Source organism: Corvus hawaiiensis, chromosome 3 (assembly GCF_020740725.1).
Source record: "Corvus hawaiiensis isolate bCorHaw1 chromosome 3, bCorHaw1.pri.cur, whole genome shotgun sequence".
In the NCBI taxonomy this organism is placed as follows: Eukaryota; Metazoa; Chordata; class Aves; order Passeriformes; family Corvidae; genus Corvus; species Corvus hawaiiensis.
Window position 1 is genome coordinate 16,543,590 of NC_063215.1, and position 18,269 is coordinate 16,561,858.

The 18,269-nt window shown below is 39.3% G+C and overlaps 1 long non-coding RNA gene across 1 annotated transcript in view; it reads left to right on the forward strand.

Annotated features, from left to right (window-relative positions):
* LOC125322616 overlaps positions 1-18,269 on the forward strand; it is a 235,961-nt gene that overhangs the window by 90,730 nt on the left and 126,962 nt on the right. Inside the window, exon 6 of the long non-coding RNA XR_007202114.1 lies at positions 15,319-15,545. This is a non-coding gene — a long non-coding RNA (uncharacterized LOC125322616). The remainder of the gene's footprint in view (positions 1-15,318; positions 15,546-18,269) is intronic.

The window sequence follows — 18,269 nt, forward strand, 5'->3', positions numbered from 1 at the left end:
CACAGCTGACCTCAGCCGAGGCTGTTCTGAAATGAGGAGCAAGCTGATCCTGCTGTCCATTAAATTGGTACCTGCAAGTAGCCCCTATGAATGCATAAATGATCAGATGTTTGAGAGAGACTGTAGTACACCACAGGAATGCATGTTCTCACCTGACGCACCAGCCACTCAGAGCCTTTGCCATGCACTGCAAGGTTGGCATCTCCAGAGGATGACGGGCTCACTGCTGGTGAGGGACATGGTTGCTTCCAGATGTCTTGCAGTTCTCTCCATCCTTAGTAACCTCTCCATACTGAAACATGCTGGGCTGTTGGCAGCACCTTCTCCCAGTGAAAGGTCAGCAAGAGGAAAATCTGGATGTCCATCTTGTCAGCCCGTCGCAGAGTGCCAGTTAGGCTGCATTCAGCTGCTGTGCTCTACAGTGCTCAGCCTCACCAGTGTCTGTCGCCCCATGCTGGGGTGTGGGGGGTGGGCTGAGGCCAAGGCCAGGCATAGAGGTATACCCCTTAGACACTCCCTTCTTATCCAGCCTGGTTTTTAATTTTTCATTGCTGTAATTTCAAAGGAGTTTGTCCAAATGGTCAAAGAGCACTCCCAGGAGCTCCTTCAGGGGTTTCAGATGGTTTATTTTTGAAGAGCACTTTCTCACTTGCTTTGACATGAGACATACAAAGGTAATGTGCTCCTCTCCCTTTCTGTCTTTTTTTCCCCCAGCATGTAGGAACTTGTTATTGGTTTCGTTGTGCAGATGAAACACATCTTGAGCAACCTCTATAAATGTCACAGGGATGGGGTTTTTTTGAGTGTTTACTGAGAACATATTATGTTTTAGTGTCTCTATCATAAATACCTTTTTGTTAATCTTTCACCCTCACTAAATATATTACAAGCTTTAATCAACCTTTCTAAGCAGTAGTAAAATGTTATCAGCAGTTGGCAAAGATTATAAGTGACAGACCCTAATGTTTTCTAATGATTGTCATTATTTAGAGGGTTGTTTGTAGTTTTACAGAAAAATAATTAGCTCTATCACATACATTTGAAGAGAGAGGAGTGTACCTCCTCTGATAGTTTACTCTCAGTAAGTCTAATTTTTAAATAATTACTTAAAAAGAAAGAAACCATCAATCTAGAACTAAATGGAAATTCAAGATCTATTTAGGCAAATGCAGGCAGAAGAGAGCATGCTTTATGCTTAAAAGACAAGATATTCCCCAGGTAAATACATACAGTTCAAGGTTTTCACCTACTGTCAACAAGACCTGAAATCTGAATTTATAAGTCTACAGCACCTTCTTTATCAACTTGCTACCTTGTTGCACACACAGAAATAGGCTTTATGAAACTACTACTTTGTATTAGCAAATGATTTTTCCCTTTAAGAAACAGTCGATACTGTTTCACTTACATGACTTGTTTCTGCAACTCAAGAAGTGAAAGGTTTGAAATAAATGAAGGTGAGAATTTCTTGGTCTCCTTAAAGTTTAAACATTTTGGGTGGGTTTCTTTAAATTTGTTTTATTGTTTTGTTTGGTTAGGTTTGGTTTATAAGGGAATATCCTGTAAGCACTATGTTCTGGATGAATTTCAGTATTGATGTACTCAAACAAGATACACTTCTGTGATTTCTCAAGGGTGTGACTGTATTTTAATTCTTACTGTCCTGTTCCAGGTTGTTGCTGAATCTAGAGAAGATGCAGCCCTAAGCTTAGCACAAGCCAAGTTTGATTTGTGCTCCATGCATGGCATTCAGTCAGCTGTCCCACACCTCCTGTCTCGAGTACCAATCCAGCATGATGCAGCAGCTTCCTGCCTCTAGGTTCCGCTGTGTCCTGAAGCTATGGAAGTTTTTACTGCACCCCTGGTACAGCCCTTGGGCTTTAAGAGGACCACAGCCAGGATGTATTCTTGGGCAGCAGTCCAATGGCATCTTCTTCTTCCCTTTTTGTTTTCTCTCCTGTTGTATAACCCCCAGATGTGTGCCAGTAGAGAAAGGCCACCTATGAAGCAGCACATCAAATACACGTAGTGAATATATCTACAGTGCTCCCAGATACTTGCTTGTGCCACAAAACTGAAATCCTCACCAGCACCAGGCAGGGAATGTTTTATAGTTTAATGCTGTTTCATGCCCAATGAATGCTCACTGCTGACGTGCTTTCAGAGGGTGCAAAAAATATCTGTGCAGGTGTTTAGGTCTTATGGATGTATACCCATAGCAAGCACACACATACACAAAATCCTTTGGGCTTAAACCAGTTTAAGCACAAGTGTGGACCAAATCTAATTAGTGTAACTGAACTGGATCTTAGCTTTGCAGTCGCAGACCTCATCCAGTCTGCTTTTAAGCCTCGAAACTGAAGCTCATTCCCCAAGTACACCCTTTTCCCGACATCAGTTTTCCTCTTGCTCAGCATGTGGATCAGCTATGTGCTCAAGATGAACTTGCAAATGTTTATTAATTTATGTGTATTTTTTGAAAAGCTTTGTTTATTTCTTGTGGTGGGTTTCTGTTGGCTAGTGTAGATGTTGACTCTTTATTCCTGTCATCACCTCTTTGGCATTTCTAGAGTGTTATGCTGACTGCCTTTTTTTGTCTCTAGTGATCTCTGTTTCTGCACATCCCAGAAACTTTCCTGTTTAATTCTGTCAACAGAAAAAGAATGATATGTTTAAAAAATTAAGCTGATTTTTAGCTCCTTAGTAAACACTAAATGGTGCACTTTTTCTGAGCGTACTAGGCATTTTTAGCGATTAATTTCTTTTCTCAAACTCTCCATTACTCTGGAGAAGGATGTGCATCCTAAAGATATTATAAAGTAAGCAGAAAACCCAACTTGAAAGGACTGGCAGTATTTAAAGTTAGCATTTGGAGTATATCTGCAAGAAGCAGCAGCATGTTTAAATGGGAAATTCCAGACTATTAATTCTTTTTCAGCTAGATTATATGCAGTACAAGTGTTGACTTTCAATTTATACCTTTGATATGACTCATTGAATGTTCTGATTCTTAGTTTATTTGTCCTGTCTTCAGCAAAATGGATCGAATACAGGGTTATCCAACCATGATGTGTTGTCTCTGTGCCTCAGATGTTATATTGGTGAAATCTTAGTGTCTGGCACTATCTAAGAGGAGTATAAAAATTTGATTTGGTCTGCAGCCAGTTTTCCTCCCACTCTGGAACAATGATGGAACATCTGGAGAACACTGTATTCATTAACCCAAATCCTGAACACTTTGCATAATACCTGATCCTGTAAGAATCTGCTTAGTTTTCCAGCCTGTGTAATTTGTGCTGGATGCAGCTAGAGCATATTTAGTCAAAGGACCTTGTCTCTTACATTTTTTGAGCTTTTATGTGACATTATGCTTTGTCATAATTGATGATAACAAGATTTCCATTTGTTTTCTGATTTTAAATGCCAGTTATATGCATGGTGGCTCACTCCATTCTCTCTCCTCTAGAAATGTCTCTTTATTTGTCATTTGTATTTTCAGCTGGAGACCTTAGGGTTTTATTTTACCCATGGTCTCAGCTGAAGCCATATGCCAAGAGGCCTCTTAACTTTCGTGAGGATGGATCTTGGAATATCAGACTGGCACCAGTGTGCCACCTTTATTGTTTTTCTTGCTTTCATAATCTCCCCTTCTCACAGTGGCAGATGCACACCAGTATTGTGGCTGTCAGAATAGCCATTTTCCTCCTGGGGTTTGATGCTGTGCTCTGGCCAGCTGCTGTGGGGTATACAAAAGGGATGCAGTTGGTACATCCCAAGGTTTGAATATCCCCAGTGATTTTACATTCTGTGCTTGCCTAAGAAAGCGATTGTGTTTATGTCTTCTCATGACCTCAGATCCTCTGCATGGATTTGACTTTTGATGAGACTAAATAAAGCTAAACTCCTTAACTCTTATTTTAAAATTACTGTACTAATGCAAAACATGGGAGCTCAGCTGTCTGTTATAGGAAGGGAGGAATGAAGCAGTGGTTAGAGCACCTTGGAACTCTTTTCTCCCTTTGAAGTATAGGTACGATCTGTGCTTGACCTTGTGCAACACACACAGGCTGAGATCCAGAAAATACTTGTGCACCTGAATCCCACTGTGGGATTTAGCCACCTGGATAGGAGAAAGGTCCAAATTTTCAAAAATCTTGAGGTTTTCAAAGCACCTCATCTGCAAAATGAACATGGAAGCTCACAGTTTTCTTCAGTGGGGTGTCATGACAACAGATGTACCATATTTGTAACATGTAAGCCACTCATCTTTGTCAAGCCCAAATGCTGAATCAGAAGGACATAAAAGTGTATGTTATCCCACTACCTGCCTCTTCTACTGATGTTTTCAAAATATATCATTGCCTGGCAGGGTTTGGCAGGAATGGAAGAGGGTTTGGGACCAAACTGAAAATTCTCTCTTTGTGTTTTATTGATACAGCCCCCAAAGGTTTACATAAAAACCAGCTCAGATGGGCCACTTTTCAAGACCTTGACGTCAGCATTGCTGAAAGAGTTAAGGCCATTAGCTGTGTGCCATAAAAATACTTAGTATCTCACATCTTCAAAGCAATGTACAAATACTAACTAATTAATCTTCAAAATAGCCTTACCTCCACACCCCACAGTCAACCCTGATTAAAAAGTAAATATTCCTCCTGCACATGTAATCAAGGCTCAGAGCTTTATGCTCTGAGAGTGTAATTGACTTGTTTGTGATTTTGATAAACAATTCAGAATAGTTCAAAGGATGCAGAGCCAGAGGGAAGGTCAGTAGCAGTGTTGAGGTATGGAGTGAGAAGTACTTCCTCCCCAGATGTCATCAGTATTTCTGGACTTAGCTTTCTTTTCACATTGATGTGAGAGAGACAATATTTATGGTACAAAATACTGTGCCTAGCAATCCTGATCTATGGTGAGAAGAATGGTATAATTTTTTAGGTACCTAAAATTTCAGCTTGCCGTTGCTCAGTGTTTATATTGATATGCAGACGTGCACCACAAGTCAGTTCACTTGCTTCAGTTCTTTCCTGAGAGTGGACCCATCTCTGGACCCATCCAGTGACAAAGTGTAATGTTGAAACCAAATTGATGGCTAGTGCAAAATAAGGGGAAATTGCTGTACCTAAAAAGATATGTATTCATTTATCTCAGATGAACTTGTGTCTCTTAAATCTCTCTGATCCTAGGAACAGATAGATGGGAGATGCTCCATCACAATTGATTTGGCTTGTGCAACTATGACAGTGACATTTAAAATAAAATCACTTTGTGACCGCTTACTGAACACTGTTCTCATCAGACCTGAATGCTGCTGCATGGGTGAGACTCTTGAAAGAGCACTTACTACTTTTAAATGTTTTGGTAGAATACGGATGTACAAAATCCCCTTGCAGTAGCCAGGTATTTACATCTAGAAGCATCTCAATGAATAAATGCTAATAAACACCAAAGATAGCCTCAAGCTGTGCCAGCGGATGTTCAGGTTGGACATCAAGAGAAATTTTTTCACTGAAAGGGTGGTCAAACATTGGAATGGGCTGCCCAGGGTGGTGGTGGAGTCACCATCCCTGGAAGTGACCAAGGGATGACCGGACTTAGCACTGTGGTTTAGTTAGCATGGTGGTGTTTGGTTGAAGGTTGGACTTGATGGTCTTGGAGGTCTTTTCCAACCTTAATGATTCCATGATTCTGTGTGGAAATATGAATGTCAGGTCTGCAGCCAACACCAGGCTTACAGATTCTGCACATGGCAGAAGGGAGGTCCATGGCCCTGTGGGTCAGTGCAGGGAAGGGAGGGATTTAGGATCTACCAATCCACTCACTAGTCTGTGGGATCAGTCAGCTGTAGGATCAAGGTACTGCAACAAGTTGCTACTGTTTTGCTCCTCCTTGATTTTAGAGCCAGGGTACACTGTCTGCTGAACCTTAGACCTTGTATGTATTACTACAGATTCATGTTGCTATCTTGTCTGGCTGAGATCTGAGACTTAAAAGATGCCTTTTTTCTTTTTGTTTGCTTGAGAACACAGTCCTCCTGAATGACAGTAGGAGATCGCTCTGTTCACTCTGTTGCATCATGTGGTTAGTTCTTTTCTACTTCATGCTTTAAGGATAAGCGTTTCAGGTCCTGAAGTGTATTATGGCTGGGCATCAGAGATTATTGTTGTGCACGAATTTAAAAAAATGTCTCAGGCAGTTGAAAATTTTGTAGCTGAGTTGGCAGGGATGGATAACTGCATCAAGAGATGACATGTACTTTTATATGGAGCAAGTTTAGGTAATAACAATAGTTGCATTGTGACCATGGTATTTGGTCTTTGGAGGGCTCATCTTGGGACTGTGAATTACCATTGCAGTGCCTGTATAAGCAAAATGCTGATTGTCTGGTCACATAAAGCATGATGTATATCTTCTTGAAAGACTAGAGTTTTAAAGATCACAAAGCAATTCTAGTAATGAATAATATTTATAGAAAACCCAGTAAACTGGAACACTTGATAAGGTATTAAAATATGCTGTATGAAATTCAGGTGTGGTTGGTTAACAGAGTTAAAAATAATGGATTTTTGCTGTGCCCAAAATGAGTTTAGTTTGCAAGATATTCCTGGTCCTGCTTTTGAATATTAAAAATTCAGCATTTGTCACATAACCACTTCAGCTCAGTTCAACACACCTGGGTGCATGCCACATTGGGATTATTTCTGATCTAATCACTAAGGTAAGTGGTCTTTTCAGGTCAGGACTGAGGTCATGATTAGACTGTAGATAGAAAATTATTCCTCCTCTCTCTGAAGCATGCTTATTTACAGTATCAGGTGGTGTTCACTCATGTCTCCTCATTTCATCATTGAAATGCTAATACTCATTTTTCAGTGTCACTGATACTCCATGTGTGTGTGGGAGCATGTTTTATACCCTCAAATAGGCATTGCAATATCATTTTCAAAGGCAGACCTTTGTTAATACATTTAGGTAGCTCTATATATTTAATTAGGTCGATGGATTCAGTGGACATTAAGTTTCCATCCATAGTAATACTAGTGGGCCTTTGTATCAAGTTTGTTTTTAGTAAAGCCAGGAATGCAATGCTTAGAGCATATGCAATGCTCTAAGCAATTGTAAAACATAAATAAAACATAAATTCTTATCTTTGTGTTGAAATGTTAAATGTTCACATCATAAAGCTCCACATACCAAGGATGCTCCAACAGTATGAATTAACTGCTTGTCTACTATGCTTTCTGGTTTACATCCTCCCATAGGCTTTTCAGCATGTATTTGATTAAAATACATATATTTAATAAGGATGACATTCTTATTAGAAATGAGATTAATATTTTGAGATAAAATACTGGAAACAAGTTGAAAAGCAGCAGAAGGTAATAGCTGTAAAATCTTTTGATCCTTTCTGTCTTCTTGCTATCAGTTTCCTGGATCTGTTTTGGTACAGAAATATCCAGAGGCTGTCTCTCACAGCTCCTCCACTCCTGCAGACTGTTACATCAAAAGTAGGCATTTCACTCAGCTCTTCGAACTCCTATATTATCAGCTTGGTGATCCTCACCTTAGGATTTAACATCCTGTGCAAATGCTAGAGCCAAGCTGGATGTGATATGGAGACAGGTTGTAGTGTGTTTCTTCCACTGGCCTACTCATCTGCATGCAGAAAGCAACTGATTTTCATGGGCATTTCAAGATTTTGAGACATGGTGCACTCATCAAATTATATTAGATTCCAAGCTGACATGTGAGATTAACCACTACCAACTACCTTTGTCGTGGGATGTCTCAAAAAGTGGGTAGTTTCAGGGAAAATGGAAGCTGGGTGTAAAATGGAACCTGGATGTAGATAATGTCAAAAGTTATTAAAACTGTGGCTAAAAATAGTAAGGATGCAAGAAAAACAGGGCTCTCAGCAACAATGTCCATGAAAATGGGTGATAAATTGGTGGAGAACATGGTAGAGCATAGATGAGTGCACTGTGACTGCTCAAAGTCTAAGCTCATTTTCTAGATATACTTAGCAGTCCTCAGAGAGATATAAGCACTGCTGGGGCATGATTGGTGTCACTCTGAGGCTGACATCTGATTTCAGGTTAGTGAAGCCTCTGTTCCTCCCTAATGACTGGACTCTAGCCTGCTGCATCAGGCACTAATACCTACTTTATAAACAATCAGAAACAGGTGAGGTGATTTGTACTCTGATCATGCTGGAGACACACCACATACTTTTCATCCATTCCATTGGGAAGGGAGGGTCTGAAAGAGCTGTTTTGTGCTGGTAAATAATAAAGGAGAGGAACCCTCCACAGAAGGCCAGGTGGGTTTTCATGGTATCTGGAATACAGCAACATGAACTTCCCACAAACAGAGCAGTTTATTTTCTTTCTATTGACATCAAAAAGATTTTGCTGCTGCATCTGGTGAGGGAGGGTACAGAGTTGGGACCAGAATTTTCATTTTGGAGCCCCTGTTAACCTCCTTTTGGAACAGGTGAAGAGCAGAACGCAGGTGTTGCTGGAGAAATAAATCCTACATTAAATATTACACATGTATCTTGCATTAGTCCTGCTCAAATATGCTTGAGGGACAATGTGTGTGTTGAACTCTGTACTTTTTCTTGGGCACAAAACAGTAATTTGGGCACTCATGTCCTCCTTAGGCACCATGAACACCTGATACAAAACATAACCAAGTTTTGTCATCCAAATCAGAAGGATGTTTTTTAAAGCTGGCAGGAAAATGTGTTCTTCGTTTGTGAGTGTGCAGTTGTTTGAAAGGTATTTGATAACTGGAGACTTGTTTTTCTCTCTTCCCCAATCTCTAGTTTCTGTAATTGATTTTCTGCTCACATGTATCTTGGGCTCATCTGCACCACTGTCAGCAGTAAGCACTTAGAGCAGCATGGCTGCAGTGCCACTGAAAGCCTTCCTGGGGCTCATTCCTGACATCACAACAATGCAATGCACTGAGTCAGGAACTGCTGGTGTTTCAGAGGTGCTCAGTGCCTTAATTTTCATTGCCTGTGATCATTTTCAAGAAAAAAAAATCCAAACCATTCTATTTTGCAATAGGAAAACCTTTTTCAAGTCAAGCCACGCATTCCTGGGGTACTTGGATTAGCAGTTAGCCCTCTCTTTGTTTGTAGACACATATTCAGCTGGTAGGAATCTCTTTCCACGTTTTGCAGCTTAAGTAGTGTTCCAGAGTAAGGCTCTGTAATCAGGCAGCACAGTTTGCTTTGTGCTTAAGAGTGGGGAAGAGTACCTCTGCTCTATTGGAATATCTCCTAAATATTGTCAAGGGTAATCTCTTTAAAGATAACATTGCACAAGGCAAAAATCAATCATCAAATTGTATTGTCAAAGAATTTTTATATCTGACTAGCACGCAGATCCAAATCCTATTAAATAGAATGAATCTTCTGTACACAATAGACAGGTAGGATGTGTAGCAATTTGCCACAATATATTTTTCACGTTGAATTTGGTAAGATTAAAAGCTATAGTAGGCTAAGCAGACTCACACTCTGAGAAATGCAAACTCCGTTTTCTTCATATGTGAAGCTGTAGCCAGCTGATGTATTGTAAAATGGTACATTCCTTTTTCTGTCTTTAGTACAACCACTGTGTGACAAGTGCTTGCATGCTGCAGAAATGAGGACCATTTAAATATTTAGCTATCTTACAGCTCGGAGTTTCTCTGCCTGGGACTCCTACACCAGGAGGCATATGTTCACAGAGACCTCTTCTTTTTTGCCATGCAGTTTGTACCTTCCTGTGCACATAGTTACTGAGCTGGAGAAATACCTAGTGGTACAGTTACTTGACTTTAAACTTCTGATTAATTCAACAGAAACTGCAGACACAGTGAAATCAAATGTGAGTCTTAGGGTCACTGAATGTTTGTTTATTTTCATGTTTATTTGGGCCAGATATGCACTGGAGAGGATAACCACAGGTGTAAAACTCAGAGGAATGTAAAGATACCTTGCTCCCACGACATTCAGGTGTTGTGTGCAACTACCCCTTTTGCAAACATATTGAGAATGGTTTGTTATCTCCGGGAACCATTTGGACTGTGCAAAGGAGCCTCTCTGGCATTCATGATGCTTGGAGATGGCTCAGGATCCCAGCCCCAAGGTGTGGCATGAACAGGTACATGTGGGGCATGTGAACTGATATCACCCTGTCGTATCACCCCAAAGCTGTGGCCCTGTGCACTGCAAACAACCTGCAATCTCTCCCTCTTTAAAGCCTATAACTTTTCATACTTGTTTGGAAGGAAGAAGGAGAGCTAACGATACATGTGTAAGAAACAGTAAGATCTGCTGTGCAGCTGTGCAAAAATTTTAACCTGACATGCTTATTTCATGTAGAGTCACCAAAGACAGAGAGAGAGGGTTCAAACATCAAGAACTGCTATTTCCCACTGGAAAAAAAAAAAAAATCAGTGAGTGAAACATACTTCTCAGTGTGAAGATTTTCATTAAAGAATTGATATGGTGTGATATGAAAGAAGAAATCAAGGGTTACACTTTTCCTAAAAAAATGTGGAGATTCTTTTAATGCTGAGGCACTTGTAACTTGATTTTCATCTGTAAAAGTCAAGGTTTGATTATAGTCCCTGCATTATTATTTATAGTTTAGCAGTTATACATGCCACGTCCTTGGCTGTGGCATTTCAGTTTGCACCATCTATGTCTGCTTCCTAAATTTATTGATCTCATTAGAAGATAAAAATGACAAAGATAGCTCATAATACTTCTGAGAAATGTAAAACCATTAGCAGGTCATTGTCAAAGCTATAACATGTCCTTTTAAGCTGCTTAGCAAACTGGTGGCAGCCTATGATACAGGGATTAACCTGTGCCAGGAGTGACTGAGAGGATCGCAGTGGATGGTTAATATTCAGCCTGCCTACAAAGCTCTGAAACTGCCTCACAAAATGATACAATGAAGTGATAAACAGAAATACATTAAAAACAAAGGGAACAGAAGTTTTCTTTTCCTGTCCTTTATCTTGGTCTCTAACATATAAGAAGCAGAATGGGTGTTAGAGCTTCGTCTGAAATTAGGAGTTACTTTTTATAAGTTGGGCTATGCTTCCACTAGGCAAAGGAGCCTCTTAGGCTTTCCTCTGAGTGCAGGCTGACCTTGGCCAAGACCCTAAGCCAGCTTTTCCTGAGGTGGGACCTTGTGCTATCCTAGAGCTGTGTTTAAGTGCACAGTAATAATAATGAGTATTTCAGACACACAGTGCACCGCTGTATTTTGAAGCCAGCATTTGTTGCCTGTGACATTCCATACTGCCCAGGATGCCCACCAGTGCAATGGACATAACAAGACCTGCTACTTTTTTTGCAGGAGACCTATACACCTGCATTATTCTTATTGTTGTTTACATTTCTTCCCTTAGAGAAATGGCTGCAAGCACTGGCTGATTGCTCTATTGCTTACGGAACTGTCTGGACTTACAGAGAACAAATTTAAACTGGCAGAACACATGCTGCTGCATAAGATTTGGGCTGGAGGGCTGGGTTTTCTACATCGGTTCTCAGGGATGGAGCAGGATAGGTGGTTAAGGAGAGGAGGATATAGGCAGAAAGCCTGATACCTAATGGGTCTTCTCAGGATCTCACCTGACTGTTCACTCGCAGTGGAGAGCCTGGCATTAGCATTAGACACAGCTACTGCCAAATTCCTTTGGGAGTGAATGAACATGCACAGGTGGGCTCAGACAAGAGGAGTAGGAAGAAAGAACATAAATCCAAGCCCCCATTCACTGTTGCTGAGTATCATGTGCCCTGATTTACACCAATGCATTATTCTCTTTTAGGAGCAATTTATATGCACTTTCCAGTAACAAGTAAACAAGCATTAGGGCACTGATTAATTAGCCTAGACAACAGTTTACAGATCACACAGGAGAGAATAAGGATAATAACAGTATTAATCATTTCAGTTATTAATTCTATTTTTAACCTATTAATGGCTATTTGTTTATTTTATCTATCAGAAAGTCAGAACTACCAGGAAGGGGACCCTTGATCACAAGCCTCTCCCAACAAAACTTGTTTCTGTTTTCTTTTTCCATGTACACAGCAGTAATTTCAATTTGGTGCAACTATACAATTTTGGCTAGACCACACATCTATAAATTAGGTGTGATAGTGTTCTATTGACTAAATCACGAAGGTGATTGTGGGTTAACTGGTGAATTTAAAATACTCAGAATGCTTCATAACCATGTTGTATAAATATTAATGTATATAGGTGTTCTCAGCCATTAATTGCCCTGTCATTGGAGTCTGGGCTGCTAATATTTGATTGTAATAGAAATCCACTTGATTTAGCAAAATGATCTGTAAAGTTTAAAGAGATATTTTCCCAATCACAGATCTTGTAAATGCTGTCATGGGATGTAGTCAATAAAGAATGAAAAAAAAGCTAGTATCTTTAATAAAATTATGTGAGGAAAGCTGAATCAATTTCCTAGACGTTTCTGAGCTTTAAAACAAAATTGTTTGGTTCTAATTCAGATTGGAAAATATCCCCAAAATATAAATTCTCCTGCTGAAGAGTAATTTCTAGTGACTCTGAAAGTCTTTGTCTTTTCTCACTTCCAGCCACTGGATCAAGAGAATACTTCAATTTCCACCCTAAGAGCAGCCTCCCAGCCTGACTTATCTGGGGCCATGCAAAAAACTGATGGTCACAGATTTTAATACTATTCCCATTGTTTGTGCTCCAGAACTATGGGTGTTTCCCATGGGTTTCTATCCCAGAATCCTGTAATCCTTTTGCTCAATATCCTTACTTCTGAAGGATTAAGGCAAACTCGAAAGGTTGCAGAAAAGAAGAGCAAAAACAATTGAAAGTCTGAATATCCTGCCTGACATTGAGAGATTAAAGAAGATCAGTGTACTTAGATTATCTGAGAGAAGGTTAAGGGGTGGCTTGATCATGGTCTCAAAGTCCCAAGCACAGAAACAGTTTTCCAATACATGGGGAATCTCTAATTTAGCAGACAAAAGCCATAGCAAGGTCTTGTGATTGAATGCTTAATCTGGACAAGTTCACACTAGATGTAGCACTTTTGAGATTGTAGAACCTTTTTTTTTTTTTTTTAGGTCTTGTTGGATTCTTAGTAATTTTAAGATTTCAAAACATATCTTTTCTAAAAGCTGTCCTACTTTGACCAGAAATTATAGGGTCTATGCAGAAGTCCCTGGGTAAAATATTATGGGTATATGTTGTGCCCAAGGGCAACTTATACAATCATAATTTCAGAATTTATTAATTCTTTGGTAATGAATGTTCCCTACTACTACATAAAATAGGCTCATATAACATACTATCATTTGCAGTTTTCTAACCTTAATGACATTATTCAGAAGCTATCAAAACTGTTTTTGTACCTCTGTGTGCTTAGCCCAAAGAAAAGGAAAGCTAGTTAATATAAAAAGGTATTTTTAGCATTTCTGAAAGCTTCTTATGCCAATCCTTAAAAAGAAACAAGAAATTTCTCCAAAAATGCAAATGCTCTGTCTAGAAGTAAGAGTATCATTTTAACTACTTCATCATTATGTGTCACTCCCTATGTATAGTAAGTGCTGCGTGACAGTTGTTTCTAAGAGACAATCGGGGACTTTTCCAATAACTACATAATTATATTTCATAGTACCTATATTTGTGACACATAGGGCTTTATGTGTTCAAAGGACTTAGGAGTCATTAGCTAATGCTTACAGCACCTCTATAGAATAGGTAAGACAGTATTATAAGGGCAGATGGTCCTCAAGACCACATAAAACATTGCAGGCAGAGAAAGAAATAGAGATTGGTACCTTCCCATTTCCAAACTGCATGTTCAAGTCTCCAAAAATTGTAGCTATATAGCTATAGGAACAGTGCTTTTAATATTATGTCCTAACCCTCCATCTCTTGCACTGATTTTGTTGGCCTCCTAAATACAAGGAGTAATGCTATGACACTACCTAATTTGTCAAGATCAGCAACATTAGCCTCTGTAGTTCTTACAAGGGCTTGACCTTACTTACTGAGCTAGTCCTACTGAAATTAAATCGCTGCATGAAAGGTATGTTTCATTAAAAATAACTGTGAAGAGGAAGTGATACTACTTTTCAAAGTTTGCCTTTATTTTACAGATCAATGGCATTATGATTTGGCAGTAAAGTCCATAGAGCAGCAGGGACTAAGTGCTTGCTCTGCCAAGCCCAGTCCTTGCTGTTAAAAGAATGCTTTGTGAAAGGGATCACTTAAGAAACCAGTAACAGGACAGCATAAATAAAATTTATGAAAGAACCTCCAGACTATTTAGAGTCCATTGTGCCCATTTTCATGTGCAGAAGGAAAGAATATCTTTCTGCCATAGATGAATAGCCTTCCACAAGGGATTTCTTGGGCCCAACACCTATCCATAGTTTTTCTGTCCTTGACCCTGCATGTCTGGCAAAAACATCTTGAAGGCACATGCAGCTGCTGTGATAGCAATGCAGACTCCAACCAATTAAGTCTTATTCATGAATAAATCTCATGCATGACAGACTTGGAGGAGGAACTGATCCCATCTCATCCAGAAGATTTCCAATGACATATTATGTGTTCTTACTATGTTTTCTGTGAATCTGGGAAGTGATTGGCAAGGCAAATGTGAAAGACAGGGCTAGGGTAGAAATGTGTGGAAGGAAAGCCTTTGTTCAAAACCTGACCACTTGTCTGGATTCATTTTGCCCTGAGGTGTGGGCTCCCTCAGGCATAGCTCCTGGACTTCCTTGCTCCTAGGGATTGTAAAAAATGATGATTAGTCAAAAAACTACTGAGTAATGGACAAAGGGGAAAATGGAAGAACTGCCATACTGTCACCTCACAGCCTATCACAAATATATACTGTTATATTTCAGAGATGGATGACCAGATGAATAACTTCATACCAGGCTTTTTCATTTTGACCACTTCTGATGGCGATAAATCCAAAAAACCTAAGAAAATACAAATTCTATCAAGCTGCTTATATGTGTGTTTGAATTACAAAAACTTACCTCTGAAAAGACCAAGTTTCCTTTCCTCTTTTTTTTTGTTTCTGGCACAAGACATGCAAATGTCAGAGGGAGAAAATATCACACTCGAAGAGAATGTTGGGAAGTCAGCAATAGAAGAAAGAAAAGGTTCTTGAAAAAACCAAACAACCCACAAACACAAATTCAGTGTTTCACTATAAAATTAAAAGCATAGTACAGAGAAAGCAGAAATCACAGATCTGTTTCTTTCATGTTTTCAACTTGTCTCATTCCAGATAACTTCTGATCAGCTACCTGCCACCTAGGTTCATCTCAAAGACTTAGACATGAAGAGAAGACAAACCATAATTTTTGCAGAATATGATCCTGGCATGTGGAGGGATCAAGCACCTTTGCAGGCAATGATATACAGAGCAAAAGCAGATCATTAGCTTCATAAATGAATCAGGTTATTGTGAAAAGAAGAACAGAATAATGATATTGTAAAATACGAAACAACCTGGTAAGATACACGTCCTCTGCATGCTTATTTAAATGTAATCTATGTTATGGTATCATTTTATGGCTTGCCAGTGCAGCTTACTGATCATATAATGCCTCCAAAGGAATCTGACCGTTTTCAAAAATCAATAATTACCAATATTCTGCAATTGAAAAGGGCTGGATAATAACCATTCCCTAGCACTTCCTGTGGAAGGGTAATAGGACATTTAGAATTTCTAAAAATGTGTGTCTAAATTATTTGTTAAACTGCTCGGTAGCATTTGAAACCCAGATATTAGATTTCTTCTGAACTCCAAAATTACTCAGCTCAAGAAAAATTAATAATAATAATAATAATAATAGTAATAAATTTTTAAAAGCCCAAGAATTGAAAATAGTGGGAGATGATTGAGTTCTTCTACCTGTATTTTGCAGCTGTTTTTGAAGGGCAATTTGGGGGCTGAATATTGAAGCTCCATCATTGAAGTTTGTGGCTATGGTGAACACTGAGAAATAATGTCTTAGTACCTAGCCAGAGTGCTCTGCTCAGAGAGAAGGGAATAAGGCAAATCATATACAACTGCTATTAGTCACCACTCTGGCACCATTTGCAAGTTTAAGCACTTTGGGTTTGGGGGAATTTTATTGAGAATATCGTATTTTCAGAAGAAGATGTTTTTGTGGAAAACTGACAGTATCCCAATACAAAAACCTTTCCAGAGCTATTAATGAGAGTTTTAATGAAGGGTTCTCAGTTAAAAGTAATTTTTTTTTAATTTCACAACATACCTGCTTGATCAAAGATCCTTAGTTCTGTAGTGTGGAGTGTTTTAGGAAGAACTTTTATTTTGTGAACCTCATGGCACAGGTACCAGAAGAAGCACAAATAACAAAACTGGCAGCACTTCATCGTAACAGACTGATTCTTAATATTTATTTATTTATTTATTTCCTGCCTCTCTTCTTCTCCATAAGGAATAGTTAAAAGCATAAGAATAAACAGTCAGCTTTTCCAACAGAAAATCATCAGTGAAGTCCCTCAAAGATATAAGTGAGAGCTAGTCAATAGAAGATCTGGCAAAAGAAATATTGAAATAACACAGTTTTCAAATAATATAAAGCTTTAGAAAAAATGTGTGCTGGAAAGAATTGCAGAGGAATATGGTGATAGTGACTCACTGGCTGACAAAATGTCAGGTACAATTCAGTAATTAGAAGTGTAAAGTGGTGTTAACCTTATATACACAGTAGTGGCTTTTGAACTGGCTCTTATCACTCAGAAGGAATATCTGAGTTCTCCAAAACCATCAGCCCAGAACTCAATAGTAATGAAGGCAAGAGAGGTAGTCAAGCATGTGGAACGGCTTCTTCAGATGGACATAAAATAGGCTGTGGGTCTTTGGCATGAAAGGAGCAAGTGAAGGGAATGCCTGAAATCATGGAGGGGGGAGGTGAATACAGAATTATGATTTAACCCTTCTTGTAACACTGGACCTAGAAAGCACCACATGTAAACCACTGGATGGGAGGTTTGAAACAAATACCAGGTGTGTAGTTGAGCTGCGCCACTCATTATTCCATGAGTACAAAAGAAGTTTACACATGCATGGAAAGCTGTTACACATGTTTGTGGAATAAAAATCCACTGAGAACTCTTAAAATATCTTCTTATCAGAGAGTCCCTGACAACCTATCATGATGAGATGAGTGAGCCAACCAAGAAACTAGAGTATATATTTGCCCAGTTCTTGTGCTCTTCCTTAGCTCTTTTGCTGGAAATGAGATAAAAGTCTGTAAGGGCTCTTGGTCTCAGGCAGAAAAACTGTTCTCATGTTGGAGGGTACTTTCTGTTGTTCTGTTTTGTAATCTGTATGATATGCAAAGCCCACATGTGAATGTGTGTGGTAGCTGATGGCAGTTGCTGTGACCACAGTGGGGAGATGCTCAGAGCAGGGCCACTGCTTCCCAGGCACAGCTTCCTCATCGTGCCCTTTGCTGCTAGTTAACCTAAGAAGAGAGGGGGGGAATTCAGACTGTCTATGTTTCTTACTTGATTCCAGTAAATTTGTACCAAGAAATGGTAAAATTATTTTTATGAAATGGGGAGGCCAATATTTTGTTGTTTTGGCTACAATTTTTTTCCCCCTGTCCTGATTTAATTTAACCCGGCAGTCCTATTTCAGTAATCCTCATCACTTCTTAGCTCCCTGTTTTATGTTGATGTTTATTCATGTTCTCCTGCTTGTACAATTCACCAGTTCCCTCTCCTTAATGTGTTGATACCAATGTTCAGAGATGATATAAAAAAAACTGGAGGGAAACACGGTCATTTACTCCTTCTTGTCTTGTTTGTTTGCTTCAGAATTACTTGCACTGACACAAATAGATTTTCCTTGTGCACAGCAAGAGATAAGGTTGGGGTTTTCTGCTTTATTTGTTCTGTACCACACATATTTTCCCCACCCACTCCCTCACTTGCTTTTATACATCCTCACACACAGATGTACTTGCATACTATAAGATTTCAGAGAATTTCACTCAGCTTAGGAGAATGTGACCAATGTCTGGGATGAAAAGTTTATATTTTCAGCATCACAAGTCATTTCCACCAATCTTACCATCACAGGTGGGTGTTTCTGGGAAGGGTGCTAAAGCACCTAACACTCAGTATTTAGGACACTGAAATACCATTAATGAAATCAGTGCTATGAAGAGTTGGGGTGTGCCATGTTGTGATCAACTA